General features: G+C 44.5%; 1 protein-coding gene across 6 annotated transcripts in view; it reads right to left on the bottom strand.

The window, feature by feature from the left end:
- FGF13 (fibroblast growth factor 13) overlaps positions 1–21,744 on the bottom strand; it is a 226,775-nt gene that overhangs the window by 156,270 nt on the left and 48,761 nt on the right. The window lies entirely within an intron of this gene.

The following is a 21,744-nucleotide window of genomic DNA, read 5'->3' as shown; positions in this document are numbered from 1 at the left end:
TGGGCTGATGGGAGTTGTAGTCCTAAAAGTCTGGAGGGCACCTGGTTGGCAAAGGTTGCCTTAGCCTATGTTGGTGTAATAGAAAAGGCAGAGGAAGGAGCAGGGGCGCAGGAAGAGGGGTGTGGGGTGTGTGGCCCACCCCGCGTGTAATCCTTGAGGGGGGGTGACCAAATGGCACACTGCGGGGGGTGGCACTCTCTCTTGGGAGTGACATGGTGGCTTGGGGCCCCGCGCTGCCCGAAATGGCAGCATGGGGCTTGCATCCAGCCGGCGGACTCTGTGGGCAGCTCACTGCACTGCCCCCCTGGGTGGATCACCGCAGCACCCCCGTGCACAGATCACCCCGCCCCCATGGGCGGTTTGCCCTGCTGCTGTTGCTCCAGGTGTCGGAGCAGCTAGCTACGCCCCTGGGAAGAAGGAAGCTAGCAGAGTCCATGCAATGCCTTATTTCAACTGCAAGAAGGCTCACACTTTTCTATTTTTCCTAGAGAAAAATGCTTAGAATTATAGAAGGGACCATGAGGATCATCTAGTTCAACCCCCTGAAATGCAGGAATGGGATGGGGCTTGAACCCTGAGATTAAGAGTATCATGCTCTACTGACTGAGCTATCCAAAAACTGATTTCTGTGACAGACCTCATATAGGCAGCTCGCAGTCCAGTGTGTGAATTGGAACATAGGTGTGTGGTGTTTTTTTATTGAGTTTATATCCCACCTTTCTCTCCAGGGGAGCCGAAAATTAGCTGAGAGGGTCACCCAGTGACCTTCATGCCAGAGTGTAGATTTGAACCTTCATGTCCCTAATTTCAATGCTCTCAATTGAATTTCACATTTTTATTTTTGTGATGAAACACATGTCTCTGAACCCAAATCAAACAGCTTTCTTTTAAAAATTAAAAAGCCCTCTTTTTAAGAATGTGCAAAATTAAAAGAGGGGCCACTCCCTTACTTACAAGTAAGCTTTGTCGTGGCTAAAGTGGCAGTAGCACACTTCCTTAATAATAATAATAATAATAATAATAATAATAATAATTTATACCCCGCCCATCTGGTTAGGTTTCCCCAGCCTGTCTGGGTGGCTCCCAACAGAATTAAAAGCACAATGAAGCATTAAACATTAAAAACTTCGCTAAAAAGGGCTACCCTCTTCTTTGCCTCATTCTGAAGAAGGAACAGGGGCTCCTTCCTCAGTCCAAGGCATCCTGGAAGTGGTGCACTGTGAGAATGCCTTGCCATCACTACTTTTCCAGGGTGCTGGGACATTCTATGAAAAACACTTTAAAAGTTCCAAGTAGTTCAGAGCAAAACAGAGAGAAGGGGGCTAGAAGTTAAGCAGTGAGAAGGGGGCATCTCTGGCTTGTTTCACCTCAGGCGGCACCGTGCCTTGCACCAGTGCTGGGAAATGAGATGGCATGCACTTCTGAAAGAACCAATTCAACATCAATACAGGCCAGGAATGAATCTATCCATCCTTTCCTGATTGTGGTACCCAACTCCCGCGGGCTCCCCAGGCTTGCGGATATCTGCTTCAGCGCGCCCCGGGCTTTGGGCAGCAGGTGTGCACCGACCCCTCTCGCTCTCCAGGCTTCAGCGAAAGCCTGCATTCACCCCATAGGACGCACGCACATTTCCCCGTCATTTTTGGAGGGGGAAAATTGCGTCCTATAGGGCGAAAAATACGGTAAAACTCCAGGGTTTCCTCTTGTGCAATGGGACCGCCTTCCTCTTTCCTCTGCATTCCCCCAAATCTGTCCTAGGGGTTGCCTCAAGCCTCCAGAGCAGAACTGGGAAGGGCATGGGGCACGTGAGGGGTGGAGGGAGGAAAGAGAGGAGAGTTATTTTGCACAAGCATAAATTCCTGCACTGATGGGACACTTTAGTTGGATACCACTATGTAGTTCCCATCCTGTTCGCACTTCATACCTTGCCAGGTCAAGAGAACCCCAGGCCCTAAGATTTCAAGGTCCAGACCTCAGACCTAAGGAGCGGCCGCTGGTGAAGCTATGGGGGGCAGGCCACTGGTGATGTCATGGGGTGAGTCCTGGAGACAGAAGTTAGTTGGGAGAGAAGAGCGAAGAAGGACAGCCCAGCCCCCGCCCCCCACAAGTGTCTATGTTATAATTTGAAGCTAGCCTTTCACTTGGAGATCTGGCAGCCTTATACCAAATACATGTGTCTCCCAACAGGGAGTTGATCTCCGTCTAAGAGTGAGGTAAGAAACATCTGTCATGTTTAGGAGGGAGAACTTTGAAGTCATATGAGCATCCATGCTGTTCATGGGAAATCTATTCCCTCTCATTCTTACAGATCCTACTACAATATTTTGATGGGAGTGGAGAGAGATGAGGGAAGGAACAACATATCTTGGGACTTGATACGCACAAGAAATCAGTTCCTCATCAAAGCAGCTGCATTGGTTTGAAGGGCTACTCCTCTGATATATAAACTGCCATTGCTGCTGATTGACATAGATAATAAAAATGACGCACCCACTTAAATTCCTAATCATATCTTTTTTTAAAGAAACAACAACAGCAGCTAAGATACAATAAGCTTCTCTGTGGAAAAAGCAAGTCCTGGGGGTGTTCTGTTTAGTATGTTCTCCATTTCCCTGATGGCTATCATGTTCTAGGGTTGCTTTCCTTTGGATGAGGGAGGGAGGGAGCACCCTGGAGATGCGCAGTGTTTTTGTAATATTTACATGCCATAAGCAGAGCAGAAGTGAAAGCAAATCACATGCGTGCTCCTACAAGGCTTAGGTGTAGGCCACATTCAGGCCATACACTTAAAGCACTATGGGAACCGTAGTTTCTTAGGGGTGCTGAGACTTGCTAAAAGACACACACACTCCAAACACATTCCTCTCCCAGAGCTACTATTCCCAGAATTCTCAGGGAAGAGGGATTTACTGTTAAACCAGCTCTTGGAGGGAAATAGCAGTTGCCCAAGAATTTTCAGCACCCTTAACAAACTACAGCTCCCAGGATTCCTTGGGGGAAGCCATGACTGTTTACTGTAGTATTATAACACTTTAAACAAATGGTGTGAATGTACCCTACTTCATGCCAGATCTCCAGAGTGAGGCCTTGTTCCCTTAAGGTGTTTTCAGGCTTCAGTCGTCTCAATACTCCTCTCGGTTCTACATCAGCCAAACTGTGCATGGCTCTCTCTTTGCATGCATACTTGCCCCCAGCTCCTAATGGGGCCATGTTAGGGAGAGGGTTGCCTTCCCAAGGCACTGATAGCCATCTCCTTCAAAAACTGTCAAGAGAGATCTTGACCTGTCTCTAAACCCAGGGAAGTGCTGCAGTTCCTTGGATGTAATCTGTTGATGTGAATAGCATGTTGGGCAAGGAGGACAGAGCCCCTTCTCTCCCCACTCTCTCTCTTTCTGACATCCCATAACAATATCAGGAGAGAGCTGTATCAACGGCCCATCTAGTCCAGCATCCTTTTCTCACAGTACCCAATCAGATGTCTGTGGCAAGCCTGCGAGTTGGACCTGAGAACAAAAGCAAACTTCCCCACTTGTGATTCCTGGAGACAGTATTCTGACAGTGGGGGTGGAACAAAGTCACCTTGACTAGTAGCCACCAACACAACCAAAACAAAGGAGAAAGTCTCCTATAATTTCCTCCATGAATTTGTCTCATCCCTTTTTTAAAGCCATTCATTCTGGTGGCCCACACAGTAGGAGAAATGTCCCTAATTCAAATTTGCAATGTGTGAACAAACACTTTCTGAATTTTCCAACACCTAGCTACATTGAATGTTGAATGCTACTGTTATGAGAGAGGGAAAAGAACGTAATGCCCATGAAATGCAAGGGGGAAAAAAACACCACTTATCCTTATTCAATGATGCTACAAGATCAGAAGAGCGTCTTGGACTTAAGAACAGAATGTCCTGGAGTTCTTCCTTTAGAAATGCTCCAAGGCATTCCTTGCTTCTCTCTCCTGCCTGCTCCGTTTTAACTCAGCCGTATAAATGAACAATTAAAGCTGACTTTTTTATTTTTATTTTTTAAAAGAAAAAGTTAGTGTGACATTCAAATAAAGTGCCCACCCAAGTTGAAAAAGACGCTGGGCTCAGATTCTTCCTACCCCGAAAGTTCTGAGAATATTAATAACTGAAAGACTCCCAAAAGGCCCAGAAGAAAGTTTGCAGGCATGTATTTAAAAATTAATTTTAAAATTATAGAGAAAATGGTTGATACCCTACCAAAAAAAAAAAAAAAATAATTACCCACTCGGTGTCATAGGAACAAAGTACTACCTCCTTTCTGACACAGAATTCTTTTTTTAAAAAAGTGAAGTGAGCTCTAAGTTAATAGCAAACCCCTTTTTTGCTTGCAATGAAACTTGAAGAATTTCCATGAAAAATGTCAGAAATGTCTCTCTTTGTATTGCAGAAAACTTTGACCATTCCACCCCTCATTTGTAGCTAGGGGTGCTGGAGAATTATGGCCTGAACAGAAAATGTATTTTCCAGTGCCCATCTTTTCGTCCCATGTTCAAGATGGAAATCAGTTTGGTGAAAATGATCAGTACCGTGGTACCTCTGGTTACGAATGTTTCTGGTTATGAATGCTTTAGGTTATGAGCTTCGCTAACCTGGAAGTAGCTGCTCCTGGTTGCAAACTTTGCCCCAGGATGCAAACAGAAATCAAGCGCCAGAGGCAGACGAGCAGTGGGAGGCCCCATTAGCAAAAGCGCACCTCAGGATAAGAATGGCTTCAGCTTAAGAACGGACCTCCTGAATGAACTAAGTTCGTAACCAGAGATACCACTGTACTAACAGTTGCTGATGTTGCTTTCAGAGTGCAAAAAAGAAGCAATTAATTACTCCCCACCCCCTGGTTGGATCGTTCTTTCCTTTGCACTGAAGTAAATGGTCTGGAATGAGAGAATAGCAATGTAATCCACCCAATCAAATTATGTAAATTATGTAACATAATTTCATCACAGTCAACCGCAAGTCGATTAACATAGTCTTGGGTGGTGTGCAAACTGCAGCGGAATGGAAACACTGCTATGTGCAACAAATGCAGGGCAGAACAGAAAAGAGTGCCTTCTCACACTGCTACCTCCTTCTGCCACATTGAGAAGTCTTCAAATTAGCAGAACAGACGTCTTATTCCCATCACATTATCATATTTCTGCTCTTCCTTCCCCCTCAAAAAAATCAGATCCCTCAGGAGAATATTTTCTTCTCTCTCCATCAAAAAAATCCCCCTCAAACAGAATTTGACATGTCAGAGTCTAAATTGGACTTTGCTCAGAATAAAATACATTCAGAATTACATAACACAGATGTAAAAAGAGGTTTAGGGGCGGGGAAAATCAATGAATCAAACTAGATCAAATCTCTCTCCCCCACTCTTGTACGGCATGACGGCAGGGAGGCTTTCGATGAGGCGTTGAATTAACAGGAGAGTGAATCTGTTCACCACGAAACACAACTGAAGGAGAATTTCATTCAGCTCTATCATTGCCAATATGTGGCTCTTGTGCTTACAGGATGGGGGAAAGAATGTTGCTTTCAGCTCATGACTGCACTATTGACTCAAAAGCCGGGGAGGGGGTCCACTTTTTAGAGCAGAAAGGGTTTGCAGCAAGGCAATCTCATTTGAGGGCCTGGAGTATCCACAATCTGACCTGGGATTTTTAAGATTCTGTACATAATGCTGAGGACTAGCAACTTGATGTTCATATATCACACACACAGAGATATATATACAGAGATATAATTTAGGAGGCAGTTCTCTCAATACGCTTCATTGTTAATCCATCCCCGATACAGCAAATGCCTTAAACGACTTCATACCATGAAAGGAGCCGGACTTTTATGTGCAGATAAGAGCTTGCAACTGACCCAGCCCCATCTATTCTTCTGAGATCTGATATCACAGCCAAAGCAAGTCGATTCTGCAGGTCCAAAACATATCCGGGCACAGACATTCGTTTTGCAAGAAGTTAATGGATTTTGCAAGTGCAATTAGCTTTAATCTAGATGTCAGAGCCTGCCTGTCATGCAACCCTAGGGCCCGTGACATTACAAAGGGAAGGCTGGTGCCCTTAGCACCCATTATGAGATCATTAAATAATTTGTGAATGTCAGCCTGGAATGGTAAAAATCTCATGAAAGAGGGGTTGCAATATAATAAAGGAGAACAGAGGGATGGGTGTCCCTGTTGTTGTCCACCTCCCCTAGTTGTCTCCTTCCTGGACGAAATCCATTGCAATCCTCTGGTCAGCGTGAGGGTCTGTTCCATTGGTGAACAGAGGCACAGATGTGGCACTTAGTGTGCATTCAGGAGGGGGCTTATTTTGCTGATTATAATGGTGGCATTTACGCCCCACTTTCTAACATTCATTTCACACTGCAGTAGAATACTAAACAATGTTGAGGACTTTTGATTTACAGTTAGGGTTTATCCACCCTTACTTTTTGCCTTGCTCTTTGCAGACACAGGTCCACACTTAAAAGTACAATGTCCAAGTGTTTGTTTAATTTTAAGTTTTTTTGTCCCGGAGCGCTCCCCATGAAAACCTACTCTTTAGCAGTCAGTTGAAGCAAATGTCAATTTGAGTTTTAAGTGGATTGCTCTTTACTCTATTACAGGCCAGCATGTGGAATATACCCCAAGTTTGGGATTGTTAATTATTTTTAAAGAAGGGCACTCTGACCTTTGCTATAAAGAACTGTGTAATTACTTTTCTTTCAGTAGCATCATACCTTCTAGTGGTGCAGAATTGGAAAGAACGGGAACATCTGTGTATCTCTTGTTGGAAACAGAATGTACTGTGTATTGCTGTTTCAGAAAGAATTAACAAAGAGATTACATGCATTGAATATGATGTAGACAATTTTGTTGAAATATGGCATTCCTTTTATAAAATACTTTACTGATAACCTTGAAAAATGGAAACTACTGAAATCACAGGTTGGATTTCAGCAAATTTAACTGGTTTGATCCTTCCTGGAGAGGGAAGGAGAGTTGGGATTTTATTTTCATATTTTGTAGTCTGTACTAAGGAGAAACATACCTCTCGTGAGATTAAACATTCTTAAATTTCAAGAAAAAGAACCTGCAAGCATCAGATCCCTTGGAAAACCCTTGCAGGAGCAAACCACTGGAGAGCACATGAGCACTACTTACAGAAAACGGGGGTTCCCAAGCTGTGACCCTTGTCACAAGGAGCGATGTTACAAACACATGCATCCCTATGGAAGTTTGGAAAGTATGTGTGTCTATGGCTTGGAATTTCTGCTGTGTAATCAGGTGAGTTGTACTCAGAGTAGACCTGATAGAATTAAAAGATCTAAGGTCACAGCCACATATACATTTAAAGCGTATAATAGTACCTCAGGTTAAGAGCTTTGCTTCAGGATGAGAACAGAAATCGTGTGGCGGTGGCGGCACAGCAGCAGTGGGAGGCCCCATTAGCTAAAGTGGTACCTCAGGTTAAGAACAAACCTCCAGAACGAATTAAGTTCTTAACCCGAGGTACCACTGTATTGTGTTAGGGGTGCTGGAAAATGTAGCTGTGGGTGGAGTCTCCTAACAACTCTGTTCCCTTAGCAAACTGTGGCTCCCAGGATTCTTCAGAGTGGAAGCCATGGCTGTTAAAGGGATATAATAGTGTTTTCTCTGTACCATGTGGATGTGACCTATGTCAGCCATTCCCATTAATTTCAGAAGTCTAGTCCAAGTATGTTTAACCATGGGTGCAGCCCTCTGACTTTGTCCCAGGCTATAAGGAAAAGCACTGTGCCAGCTTCCCTTTCCCTTCCTCACTCCAACAGCTGGGAATAGTATCTGACATTGCTCTTTGGAGATGTTGCCTCAGGCGCTATCACATGGCTTACCCATCTGATGGGCTATCCACACTGCCTTGACTTTTGTGATGTAACTCCAGATTGCTTTCCAGCCCAGAGGAATGTATTGCTGAACTTTCAGGCTCATTTGTTTCCTAAGCTGCTTCTCAATGTGTTCAAATCAATAAGCAGAACATTCTTCCCATCACAACTTGTGATGATGCTATGGGTGGTGGTGTCAAAAACATGCTTCGCCTGCTTACAAATCAAGGGCAGAAACATCCTACCTGTCCATCCCAAGCATTTTCTTGTTCACTTTATTAAGGCAACCTCAGATGGAGGGGTGGGGAAGGTAGAAATATAGGACAGCAAGCAATAACGTATCTATGCTCATTATATGCAAGCTGCAGTTACTAAAACAGCTATTCAACTGATAGTAGACAAAAATGTCTTCCAAAGTCGCTATTGGCTTTAAGGCACTATTGCAGAAACCCATTTCTCTCTCCAGTGTGCCCATCGTATACTCTCATGCTGGCATTCATCATCCAGTTAAGATGAATTATTGAATTGCCGAAAGAAAATTAAAGTGAAAAGTGGATAGTGATACTTTCTGGTGCCCCTACATGCCACCCTTAATCGTACATTATACAAACCCATAAAAAATTAAAAGTGACCGTGTCTACACAATTACACCTAACTTGGCAGAGAGGAATTGAAATGCCAAATGAAATAAATCGCGTCATATCTGGGGCTTATCGCACATAGATAGTCATGTATATATAATGATAAAATCCTCTCTCTGCTAAGAGGCACAAGGAGAAGCCTTCACCTTTTGAAGCAAAGAACCTCAACTTGTGCAACGCAAGGTGTACAATTTTTATTTATTGCTTTTTTATCATCTGCAGGAGCCAGCATGGTTTCATGTCTTTCCTGGGGCTGTAATTTGCCTCCATTCTTTGTTATCCACAGCAGACAGAAAGCGTTCTTACACTTATTTATTTATTTCCACTTACCTTCCCAGCTCTTAGCATATTACATGCATTAAACTCAAGCAGAACACTATCAAATTACAGCCAGCAAATGATGAAGAAAGGAACAGAACATCTCTGGGAATGGAGAAACCACTGCCAGTCTGTACTTGTGATTTAAAAATAAAATAAAACAAAACAATCTTCTCCCAAAAGAAATACCTGCCCGCAGACTGTCTCGCTAGATAAACGAGTCCCTTGGGCCTTATCCGGCCCGTGGGCCTTAGTTTGGGGACCCCTGCTCTAGTTATCTCCCGCTTGGACTACTGCAATGCGCTCTATATGGGGCTACCTTTGAAGGTGACCCAGAAACTACAACTAACCCAGAATGCGGCACCAGTCTGGGAACAGCCGCTGAGACCACATAACACCGGTCTTGAAAGACCTACATTGGCTCCCAGTACGTTTCCGAGCACAATTCAAAGTATTGGTGCTAACCTTTAAAGCCCTAAATGGCCTCGGTCCTGTATACCTGAAGGAGCGTCTCGAACCCCATCATTCAGCCTGGACTTTGAGGTCCAGCTCCAAGGGCCTTCTGGTGGTTCCATCCCTGTGAGAAGTGAGGTTACAAGGAACCAGGCAGAGGGCCTTCTTGGTAGTCACACCTGTCCTGTGAAACGCCCTACCATCAGATGTCAAAAAGATAAACAACTATCTGACTTTTAGAAGACATCTGAAGGCAGCCCTGTTTAGGGAAGCTTTTAATATCTGATGAATTATTATATTTTTATGTTTTGTTGGAAGCCGCCCAGAGTGGCTGGGGAAACCCAGCTAGATGGGGGGGGGGGGTTATAAATAATAAATTATTATTGTTATTACTATTATAGGAACACAGGAAACTTCCTTGCACTGAGGCAATCTGCTTGTCCATCTGGGTATTGTCAACACGGACTGACGATGGCTTTCCAAGGTTTCAGATAGCCATACCTAGAGCTGCCAGAGATTGACCCTGGGATCAGTGGCAGACTTTGGGCTCTCAAATTTCAGCAGCGGCACCCTGTGTGATGCTAAAATTCTGTTTCCCCTTACCTCTCACACAACATTTTCTACAGCATTGTTTTGGCACTCCCTGCAACACAGTGCCCAGTGCGGCCGGTCATGCTATCCTAAAACTGCCTCTGCTGGGACCTTCTGCATGCAAAGGTGATGCTCTAATATTGAGCTTCAGCCACTACCTTCAAAAAATCTTGCCATGGGTGTAATGCAACTTAGCAAGCATGACATCATGTTCCAAGCTAGCTCATGTTTCCACTTGGGCTGAGAGTGCAGTCATGTGCAGGAGAGGTGTGTTACAGGGAATATAATCACACCACCTTTCCAAAGATGGAATTACTACTCTGTGAAGAAAGGCTGCAGCATTTGAGAGTTTAGTTCAGAGAAAAATATAAGATGTGACATGATGGAAACTTATAAAATGATGCAAGACTTGGATAAAGTGGATAAAAAGATGCTTTTCTCCCTCTTATAACACCAGAAGTTGTGGACATCCAATGAACTGAAAATCGGAAGATTCTGGACTGATAAAAGAACCTCCTTCTTCACCCAGCACCTTGTTAAACTATGGAACTCCCTTCTACAGAAGGCAGTGATGGACACTAACCTGGATGGCATTAAAAGAGGATCAGACAAGTTCATGGAGGAGAAGGCTATCAATGACTACTGGCTACAATGGCTATGCTATCCATCTATGGATGGAAGCAATAATGCTTCTGAGTTGGTGAAAACCACAGGAGGTGAGAGTGCTGTTGTACTCAAACCCTACTAGAGGGCTTTCCACAGGCATCTAGATGGTCACCATGGTAACTGTATTCTGGACTAGATGGACTTGCTTTGGCCTGATCCAGCCAATGGAAAACCAAGCAAGACCTGAGCACAAGAGCACTCTCCCCTCCTGTGGGTTCCAGCAACTAATATTCAGAAAAATCACATAACGATCACCTGAGGCCCTTCTCTGTGTGCTTGATATGTGGGAGATCCAGAATGGCAACACAAAAATGGGCCTTTACTGCAGTGGCTCCCCGTTTATGGAATGCTATCGCCAGGGAGGCTCACCGGGTACCTTCATTGCATAATCTTTAGGTGCCAGGCAAAAAGGTTTTCTATAACCAGCCACCTCTGGCTGATTAACATTCTATGCCCTTTTAAATGTGTCTGTGTTCTCATTTTATATATTTTTGTTGTGAACCACCCTGTGATCTTCGTATGAAGGGCAGTGTGCAAATTTAATTATTATTATTAATAATAATATTGCCTTTGACTGTAGTCTTTTGGCGCCTGCTAAAAACAATTTTGTTTAGACAATCCTACCCAGTTATGTAGAATGTTGATGTGTGTTTAGCTAATTATTTATTTAAGTTATTTTTGAATGCTCTAAATAGCTGTTTTTAACTTGTTTTAGTGATAAATTTTATTGTTTTATTTGTTTTGCAAACTGCTTTGAAGGTTGGTTGGTTGGTTGGTTGGTTTGCTTGTTTGTTTTTTATAATCAAGTGCTATATAAATGCTATGAACTGAATAAATAAATGCTTAAAAGAAACTCTCAAGTCTTTTTGGGTTCTTTCCAGATCCAGAAAAGTAATGTCCCTTTCAGTACCTGCAGCACCATGATCCCAGATGCTTACCTCCCCATCCCCTTCCCCCAAATTTCCTTGGGAGTGGGCACATCAGTAGAAGCATTGATACTGACAGCAGCAACCACTTCCTTCTCACCTGCCACCATGCCTGCCTTATTCTGTCAAGGCACCTAGAAGACAGCTGAAAACAGCAGTGTTTCAGATACAAGGAGGAGCCATAGGAAACCAAGTTCCCCAGGGATCCCAAGTCCAATGGTAGTGGGTTGTGAACAAAAATCAAGGCGAATTGATCCCAAAGGATCTCCACTTGCCTTAAATGGACATGAGGCATTTCAACTGGACAAGAGTCTGTATCTTGCTCCATCGCTGTTCAAAACATGGTCCATTTCCAACCCCCCTTTTTTAGCTGTCAAAGCAAAGAAGCTGGAAATAGTGCATTAGCTTTGTAGCATAATGATCTTTGGTTTTTTTGTTTCAGCTCCAGCTGCTTGCTGACGATATTAATTTCTGCGTTCTCAGAGGCTTAACAAAGCAATTACAGCAATGCACTTGCTTCTGTCGAGACTTAACGAAGGAATTATATTTCTCATGAAGCCAACATCAAAGTTCTATCAAAACCTCTATCCAGCGAAGCATTTGGAAATGCTTCCTTTTACAAAACAATGTCTCTTTCCATTAATGAAAGGCTTCTAATATTTGTACCTGACACAAAGTGAGATACGTTTTAAAAACTCCTCTTAAGAAGATCTCCATCTTCCTTTCATGCTGCACCAGAGATTAAGAGACTTCCTTTCACAAAAACACTAAAAGCGGTGTTCAAAAAACTAATAATTAGTGGAAGCTTGTCTACCAGGGCAACACAATGGTCTTATCCTGCCATCCCAACTGTCTGCCTTCTTACTTGCAAACAGTTCAGGGGGCAACAGCACCAATCAGCTTTCTCCTCCTTAGTCACAGTGCTGTCTCCCCTGGAACTAAGCAGGGACGAGGATGGAGACAAGATTAGAATTAGCTCTGAATTAGAATTAGCAGGAGAGGGGAGAGGACAAGCAGCCAAGATGAGGCAGGCTGGTGAGGAGGCACAGGTGTCTCCCTATCCTGCTCCCCTCCCCCCTGGTCTCGCAGAAGCAGAAGAGGTGTGGTGAGGGAGGAGCAAAGGCAGGCACATCAGCATAGTCTCAGATGCTTGGGAGGGACCCGGGAATGGAGGAGACTTAGGCAGCTGTGGGAAGGTGAGAACCTTCAGTCTCCACAACTGCTTCATAGGGGCAAGAACTACCGGAGATGAGTTGCTGTGCTCATTAGGCCTGACACTCCTGTGTCAATCGTGTTTTTGTTAAAAAAGCGTTAACTCCAGATTGCATGGTATGATTTACTGCTTCCCCTCCTCTGACATCTACCTCTGAGTAACATATCTCCCCTACAATGGGACTTCCTGTGGGAATGTTCAGGGTGGCAGAGGAGGATATATTGTTTATTAATATCCTTCCTAGCTTACACTAGCAAGTTCCTTTACTTAGCAGAGATTACATTCCCTTCTCTCACAGTAAAAAACTAGTTGCAAACTCGTGTGAGTTTCTTAAAACAATACACAACTCAATCTGGCTTGTCCAGATTGAAATGTGTTCTAATATTTTCCTGGTAAGACCCCTTGAATCCCTCCTAAAAGAATAAAGACACCACTGTCTTATTCATAAGCAAAAAGAGAGAGAAAGTTTACTCACGATCAGGCAGAGCACAGTGTGATCCCTGAAGGCAGGCTTAAGGCTTAAAGTTACAAACTTATACTAACAGGATGATAAAGAAGACGACCTGGGGGACTGCTTGGCTGGCTGCCAGCGGTTCATTCCAGGAAGTTCACAGGACGAAAAGAAGATGGAAAAGAGAGAGAGTGGCAGCATGCCTTGGCCTTTTAGCAGGTCTGGAAAGGGCACATCCACCTGCTAGTCACATGCAAGAGGAAGGATGCTCCAGCCCAGGAGGAACAGGAAGATTCGACTGTCTGGACCAAACATTCCCTTGCATGTCCACTCTAGCAAAACAAGGAATGTTGTATTTGACTGCTCCCAGTGGATTACATCCCACACTTCCTTGTATGTAAATAGCCATAAGATCAACCTGGACATTCTCTATGTATGTTAGTTCCTGTCCATTTCCAACACGCACACACACCCACACCCTGGTTTTAAAAAATGGTGTCCTAGGTGTTGCCAAACTGCAACTCCCACCATTCCTGGCCATTGGACACAATTGCTGGGGCTGCTGTGAGCTGCAATTCGACAACATCTGGAGGACCAAAGGTTTCCCGTTCCTGGAGTGAAGCACTGTTTTGGGATTGGCCCTCTTATTTTCCATAGCAGCAGACAGCTGGCCAGGACCTTGGCAAAAGAAGAAAAAGAACGAATGACTTCAAGGCCAATCTTATCAGCAGGAGGCAGCCTAAATGGCAGCAAATATATCACAGTGGGGAGTAAGGAGAGATAATTAAATCCAGTATGGTTTAAGCAGAATAGCAGGTGATAGGCGCAGCTGCACAGATGACAGGTATGCTACTGAAAAGCTGAAATACAACACAGACATGCACATCAAATCACAAACTCCTGCTGGAAGAAGATTGGAAAACAAACAGGCAGAAACAGATGAGATTTTGGAGGATTCTTCCCCTTTTCTAAAAAGAGGAAATGGGATGAGGTGGAGCGTGGCTCAGTCAGTAGATCATGAGACTCTTAATCTCAGGGCCTTGGGTTTGAGCCCCACACTGGGCAAAAGAGTCCTGCATTGCAGCGCCCTCATGGTCTCTTCCAACTCTGCACTTCTATGAACTATGATTTTTAATGAACACAGGAAGCTGCCTTACACTGAGTAAGACCATTCATCCACCGGGTTCAGTGTTGTCTATTCAGACTGGCTCAGTTCCCCAGGATTCAAGACAGGAGGTTCTCCCAGCCCTACTTTAATTGAACCTTGGAGCAAACCTGAGATCTTCTGCATGCAAAGCAGGTGTTCTGGCACCAAGTTGACAGCCACTACCTTCTGTGGGAGCAAATTCAACCATATGCTATGTGAATAAGTACCTTTTTTTGCTCATCCTAAATCTTCCAATATTCAGATTCCTTGGGGATGGTATTCAGCTAAGCTTATTCAGAGTAGACTCACTTAGTTCATTCATTAGTTGGATTTTAGTGAACTCTCATTCATTGGAGGATTTTAAACAGAGGTCTAACAGGATGATCTAGTTGAGATTCCTGCATTGCAGGAGTTGCAGGGGGTTGGACTAGATGGCCCTTGGGGTCCCTTCCAACTCCACAATCCTATGACTCCACCCTGGATCTCCATGAATTCAAAACTTCACAAGTTGGTTTATTCCACTTCTCCAAAGTTTCCCTAAAGTTTCACATGGCATAAAAGCCACTTCTAGAAAACTAATGGAACATGGTGCATGTTTAATGCTAATTTCTATGTAGTTTGATTCTAGAAAAATCCCTTTGCAGCCCTCGTGGCCTGGAATATCATGAGAGTAAAATGGCAAAATATGGGCCTGCATACTAGCATACAGTTCTTTCATGTTTTCATATGGGGGACAGAAACTTGTATGTGTGGAAATGGTGGGGGAGTAGTGTCATTGTCCAATGACATTCTTTGATGTGTCACACTATGCCCACTGATGTGAATGAAATTTAGCACAACATTCCAGTATATCAGTTGAAAAGCAGGAGTTTCATAATGCAAGATTGGCCAATGGCCCACAGTGCATCCAGCTTGCTTCCAGAATGGACCAACAGTCCACTTTCTCTATACCATGCATAGCTCTGAGGCAGGCAAGCCTACCCTCTCTCCTGTGTTCCCAGAGCTATGCCATAAGGATGCCATAAGGATCTGTGAGATACAATATGTGAGGCGTGTTGAACACTTGAGCTGTGCTATATAAATGCTGTGAGTTGTTATTATTAGCATCAACAAATTGAATAAACCATGCTAATAAAGCACGCTTCGTGATTCATCATTGAAGGGCACCATTCCGCAACAAGGCATCGTGATGCTGCGGTTTTGCCACCAGATAGGATTTTGAATTTCAATCCAGAGGCAGTTGTATCTGAGTGATCTTCAGATAAAAGGCATGATAAAGATGTTCATTAAATTAATCTAAATGGGCCTGCGGCAATTTAGTCTCAAGTAAGAAAATTAATTGCGTCATCTGAGTGGCAAATGCATCTAATGCAAAAAATTTTTTAAAAAAATAACCGTATCTGTGGCAGCTGCAATTCAAAGCTTGACAGCAAGGTATGGAAACAATGTGGGGCATACAAAGCTGCCTTGAAGCAGGGCAGACTGTTCAGCAATCCACTCTTACAGGTTCTCCAGGGCCTCAGACAGAGGTCTTCTCATCACCTGCTGGGAGGACTGGTTGGGCAGAAGACCAACAAGTGATAAAGCAGAGTCAATGACAGGCTGAGCCAACTAATTTGCAGTGTTGCCATAAGAATCTAAGAAGGCCCATGTAGCCCAGCATCCTGGTCTCACAGTGGCCAATCAGTTGCCCTAGTTGGGAAGCCCACAAGCAGGACCCCTTCTATGGTTTCCAGCACCTTGTGTTCAGAAGCATTGCCACCTCCATTCATGAAAGAGCATAGCCAGCATGACTAGTAGTCAACAATAGCCCTCTCCTCCATGAATTTGTTTAATCCTCTTTTAAAGCCATCCAAGCTGGTGGCCATCACAGCCTCCTCTGGGAGTCAGTGAAGAGCTCCTTTCTTTCATCTGTCCTGAAGCTCCCAACATTCAGCTTCATTGAATATCTATGAGTTCTAGTGGCGTGTGAGAGGAAGAAAAACACTTTCTTTGTGCCGTGCATCATTTTATAAACATCTATCACATCACCTCTTACTCACCTTTTCCCTAAACTAATAAAATAAAATCCCAAATGCTGCAACCTTTCTTAATAAATGAGTAGTTCCATTCTCCTCCTCTTGCTGAGTTCTACAAGGGCAACACAAACTAAAGAGGAGGAAGCAGATAGATGGTGTCAGCCCCTGCGCTCATATGGGTGCAGGTGGTCTGGCCCTTGGGACTTTTTCCAGACTGCCTCCCTCACTGCCCCTACTTTGCACATGGAGTATTTTTTCCTGGCTGGAATGTGTGACTGAAGCCCAGAAATGCCTCTCTCTTGACTGGGGGAAGGAAACAGGGGTATGTGCATAAAAAGGTAAAGGGACCCCTGACCATTAGGTCCAGCCACGGACGACTCTGAGGTTGCGGCGCTCATCTCGCTTTACTGGCCGAGGGAGCCGGTGTACAGCTTCCGGGTCATGTGGCCAGCATAACTAAGCCGCTTCTGGCAAACCAGAGCAGCGCACAGAAAATGCCGTTTAACTTCCTACCGGAGCGGTACCTATTTATCTACTTGCACTTTGATGTGCTTTCGAACTGCTAGGTTGGCAGGAGCAGGGACTGAGCAACAGGAGCTCACCCCGTCACGGGTATTCGAACTGCCGACCTTCTGATCAGCAAGCCCAAGGCTCAGTGGTTTAACCCACAGCACCACCTGCATCCCTAAGTATGTGCATAGAAATGAGATTACTGTACAAAGGTAAAATTGGCATTTGTTGCTCTGATCATTTTTGCCTCTGGTCCTATCCACCCATGGCATGTGGCAAAACCTTTTCCTGACCTTGCTTTAAATGTACAGGGAAGTGTGTGTGTGTGTGTGTGTGTGTGTGCAGTGATTCTCCCCACCTGCATTCTGAAATGGTACAGTTCAGAAACAAGTTCATCTGTCATTTATGTGGACTAGTATAGTATTGCATTTAATTTTTCTTTATTGCAAGAGAAGAAACTGGCAGGGTTCGGGGTGGAGTTATCTCTAAAAAATTAGCTGCCCAAACCCTCTTCTGCATCATAAACAGCCTTTAGCCACAGTTTAGGCCTGGACAAGCTGATCTGTTCATCTGTCTGAGGATGACACGTACGTTTCAGATTCACAGGCAGAATAATTTCTGTGGCCCGAGGTGTTCTATGCCGCGGCTTTCATTCTGCAGCTTATGGATCAAGCTCAAAATTATGTGCCACTCTGCAGCCGTGCAGCGCTCACTGCTTGAACTTCAAAGTTAATCTAGATCTCAGCTGAGTTTAATACCTGAAGATCTAACTCATCATCTGCCAGTTGACAGAACAGCGGTAATTAGGAAGACTGTTAAAACAGCTGAATGTGCTAAAAATAAGAGTCTATATTGGGGATGTTCTGCCCCCAGTTAGCAATTAGGCAGGGTCCTTTTGAAGGTTGAGAGTATGTATTAGGGGTGTGAATGCTTATAAGATACTATCAGACACAATCAGGCAACTGTCCTTGAAAGAGAGTCTGAGCTTGCATATTAACTGTGGTGGTCCACTGTCATGGACTGGTTGGACGCAGAGGAATGGTGGGAGGAAACAGCTGGGGAACCCCCAGGGGAAGATGAGTCAGAGCCCAGGTATTGCTGGTGGGATGAAGATGAATGGTCAGAGGAGAAGTGGGTGAAGACTGGGAGGAGAAGGTGTCAGAAGTTGAAAAGGTAACAGGGCTTAGTGAGCTGGGATAGTCAGTGGCAGAGAGGAGTCCAGAATCAGAGGAAGAAGCTGAAGCAGGAGAGGAAGTCAAGAGGCAGAGATGAGTCAGGCTGGTGAAGAGTCATGGGTGTCTCCCCCTCCTGCTGTGACACCTGCAAACACCTCTACCTCCTTGTCTCCTAGAAGCACAAGAGGTATGAAAAGAGTGGAGGATGCACAGAAGCAGTCTTTGATTGCTTGGAGAAAACCCTGGAGAGGAGGGGGCTTAGGCAACTGGCCAGCTATGGGGAGGCGGGAACCTTCAGTCTCAGCATCTGCTTCATGGGGATGATACCTTCCAGATATGAATTGATGTGCTCATTAGGCCTGACACTCCTGTATTGATTGTGTTTTTGCTAATAATGAGTTAACTCTAACTTGCACAGTATGATTTACTGCTGGCTCATCTCTGACATCCACATTCTTCCTTGCACTCACATGACACCCAACATACAGGAGGACCAAGTGTGCTTGCTCTTTATTTGGGCTAGAAAGATGGCATGTCCCATTAAACTTCTGGATAAGCGAAACTCAGCTCTAGAACTTATCTGTTCATCACAATGCATTAAGGAATTAAACCCTTCAGGGGGAGATGTGTAAGGCAAAACTCTTCCCATTTCATAGCTGGGAATAGGCTTTCTGAGAGAAAGAAAGAAAGAAAGAAAGAAAGAAAGAAAGAAAGAAAGAAAGAAGAAAGAAATGTTTTAGGATAATGTGCAGGAAGGGTGGAAGCAAGAGGGAGAGAATTGTTCTTGAAAGGTGTAAAATCCAGATTCCAAGACTGCCAAAATGTGGAGACAAGGCAGTTTGAGACCTGTCAAATCCACAGCCATAAGAAGGAAAATAAAAGAAACCCAGATATGCAATATCAGGCAAAACGTGCCCATTGATGTCCTGGGTGACTCTGTTTCCTTTTAACCTAACTCTGGGTTTGTGTCTGAATTCATGGTGACCTGCTGCCAGTCAGTACAGAAAGCCAGTCAATTTAATGATTATCTGCATTGTTTTTAGCAGTGTTTTATATTTTATCATTGAAAATTGCCCAGATAGTTTATGATATGGCAATACAGAAATACTTTTTATCAATAAACAACATCACATTTTATTTACGGGGGGGGGGGGGGAACCACCCCAAAACTAAATGAGCATTGTGGCACCACTTATTTATTTATTAGCAATGGTGAAGTCAAGATTCCCCAAAGAGAAACAGGCCTCAAGGGCATTCTAATTTAAGAATTAATTTGCAGCAGAAACCAATTTGAGCAGCTTCCTTACGTTTTCACCTTCTGCAAGCAGCATCTGGTCCAAGTCTGCCACATAGCTGAAAGCTGAACCAAGCAATCACATGTCTAGGGGCTCAGCCTGCACTGTACTTGAGCTTCAACCTCATCAGTGAAAGAAAAGCTGAATCACAGAATCATAGAATTGTAGAGCTGGAAGGGCCATCTAGTCCAACCCCCTGCAATGCAGGAATCATTTGTCCTATGTGGGGCTCAAACCCACAACCCTGAGATTAAGACTCTCAAGCTCTTCCAACTATATTGAAAAAAAGGAGCAATGAGACCTCAGAATAGGCCTCCATCTACTCAGTGACACCTACAGTGGCACCTCGGGTTACAGACACTTCAGGTTAAATACGCTTCAGGTTACAGACTCCGCTAACCCAGAAATAGTACCTCAGGTTAAGAACTTTGCTTCAGGATGAGAACAGAAATTGTGCTCCAGCAGCGCGGCAGCAGCAGGAGGCCCCATTAGCTAAAGGGGTACCTCAGGTTAAGAACAGTTTCAGGTTAAGAACGGACCTCCAGAACGAATTAAGTTCTTAACCCGAGGTACCACTGTACTCTGTCTGGCAGTAGCTCCTTGGGGTCTTAAGCTGAGAGGGCTTTTGTTTACCACTTCAAACCTGAGCCTTTTAAAAGAACTGATTATGCCAAAGATTGACTGGAGAGTCTTCTGCAGCTGAGCTAGGGTCCCATGCTGCTATTATATCTATCTACCTATCTATCATCTATCTATCTATCTATCTATCTATCTATCTATCATCTATCATCTATCATCTATCATCTATCTATCATCTATCTATCTATCTATCATCTATCTATCTATCTATCTATATCTATCATCTATCATCTATCTCTATCTATCTATATCTATCATCTATCTCTATCTATCTATATCTATCTATCTATCATCTATCTATCTATCTATATCTATCTATCATCTACAGCACTCTCTCCAGTTGCCGACCCTCCAAGTGTCCCTATTTTCCAGGGACATCCCTGATTTAGAGAAACCGTCCCAGTTTCTGATTTGATCCTGGAATGTTCCACCTTTCCTTAAAGGTAAAGGTAAAGGGACCCCTGACCATTAGGTCCAATCGTGACCGACTCTGGGGTTGCGGTACTCATCTTGCTTTATTGGCCGAGGGAGCCGGTGTACAGCTTCCGGGTCATGTGGCCAGCATGACTAAGCTACTTCTGGCGAACGAGAGCAGCGCACGGAAACTCCGTTTACCTTCCTGCTGGAGCGGTACCTATTTATCTACTTGCACTTTGACGTGCTTTCGAACTGCTAGGTTGGCAGGAGCAGGGACCGAGCAACGGGAGCTCACCCCGTCACGGGGATTCGAACTGCCGACCTTCTGATTGGCAAGTCCTAGGCTCTGTGGTTTAACCCACAGCGCCACCCGCGTCCCATCCACCTCTCCTTAGGATGTCCCTATTTTCATTGGAGAAATGTTGGAGCGTATGGAGTTATCGAACCCCCAAGCCATCTGAAGGCAATCCCGTATAGGGAAGGTTTTTAAAAAATGTTTAACGTTTTATTATGTTTTTATATATGTTGGAAGCCACCCAGGGTGGGCTGGGGCAACCTAGTAAGATGTGTGTGGTATAAATAGTAAAATCATTATTATGGAATGGGACCTTCCTATTTTCATCAGAAAAATGTTGGAGGGTATGCATTTGTGATTCCAGACAACTGGCATTCAGAGGCATGACGCCTATGACATTGGAGGGAGAGCACAGCCATTGTGGAAAGTAGCCACTGTTAGCCTCAGTAAATTAGGTAGCAGCTAGCCTTATTGAAAGCTAAGCAAGGTTGGGTGGAAAAAAGATCGGTCAGGAATACTAGAAAATAAGTAAATAAGTATATACTACCCTTAGAGACTGCACCATAATCTAAGACTCGCACTAGGAAAATTGACATCTCTCTTTCCTACCCAAGACACTAATGACATCTTTGGTCAGCATCCCCATTAATGCAATTCTGAAAACACCACCTTATGAAGTGGCGGGAGGGGGGGGGGGAATCTAAGTGGAAATATTCCAGCAAATGCATCAGTTTGTTGTATATCATGGGTAGGCAAACTAAGGTCCGCGGGCCAGATCAGGCCCAATTGCCTTCTGGATCCAGCCCATGGACGGTTCGGAAATCACCATGTGGATCGCAAGCACGTGTTTTCTTTCCCTCTCCCTCACACGGCGGCAGCGGCACCTCCTCCCTCCCTCCTCCTGGCTTCTCCCTGCCCTGCCTAGAGGAGGAAGGGGGCAGGGCTTTGTTGGTGCCAGCAGCAGCAGCAACGCTCGAGCGGCCGCCATTTTAAGCAGCCCCTCTCCGGAGCCCTTTCATGTGCCGCTCATCATTCCTTTGCTGCTGCCGCCGCCAGCCCCTGCTGCTCGCATGACACAGGTAGGCAGCCACCGGGGCTCGTAGTTTTCTTGCATCCTTCCCTCCC

The sequence above is a fragment of the Podarcis tiliguerta genome (assembly GCF_965153285.1).
Source record: "Podarcis tiliguerta genome assembly, chromosome: Z".
Taxonomy (NCBI): domain Eukaryota; kingdom Metazoa; phylum Chordata; class Lepidosauria; order Squamata; family Lacertidae; genus Podarcis; species Podarcis tiliguerta.
The sequence above is the reverse complement of the archived record's forward strand: the minus strand, read 5'-3'. Positions and strand labels throughout refer to the sequence as shown.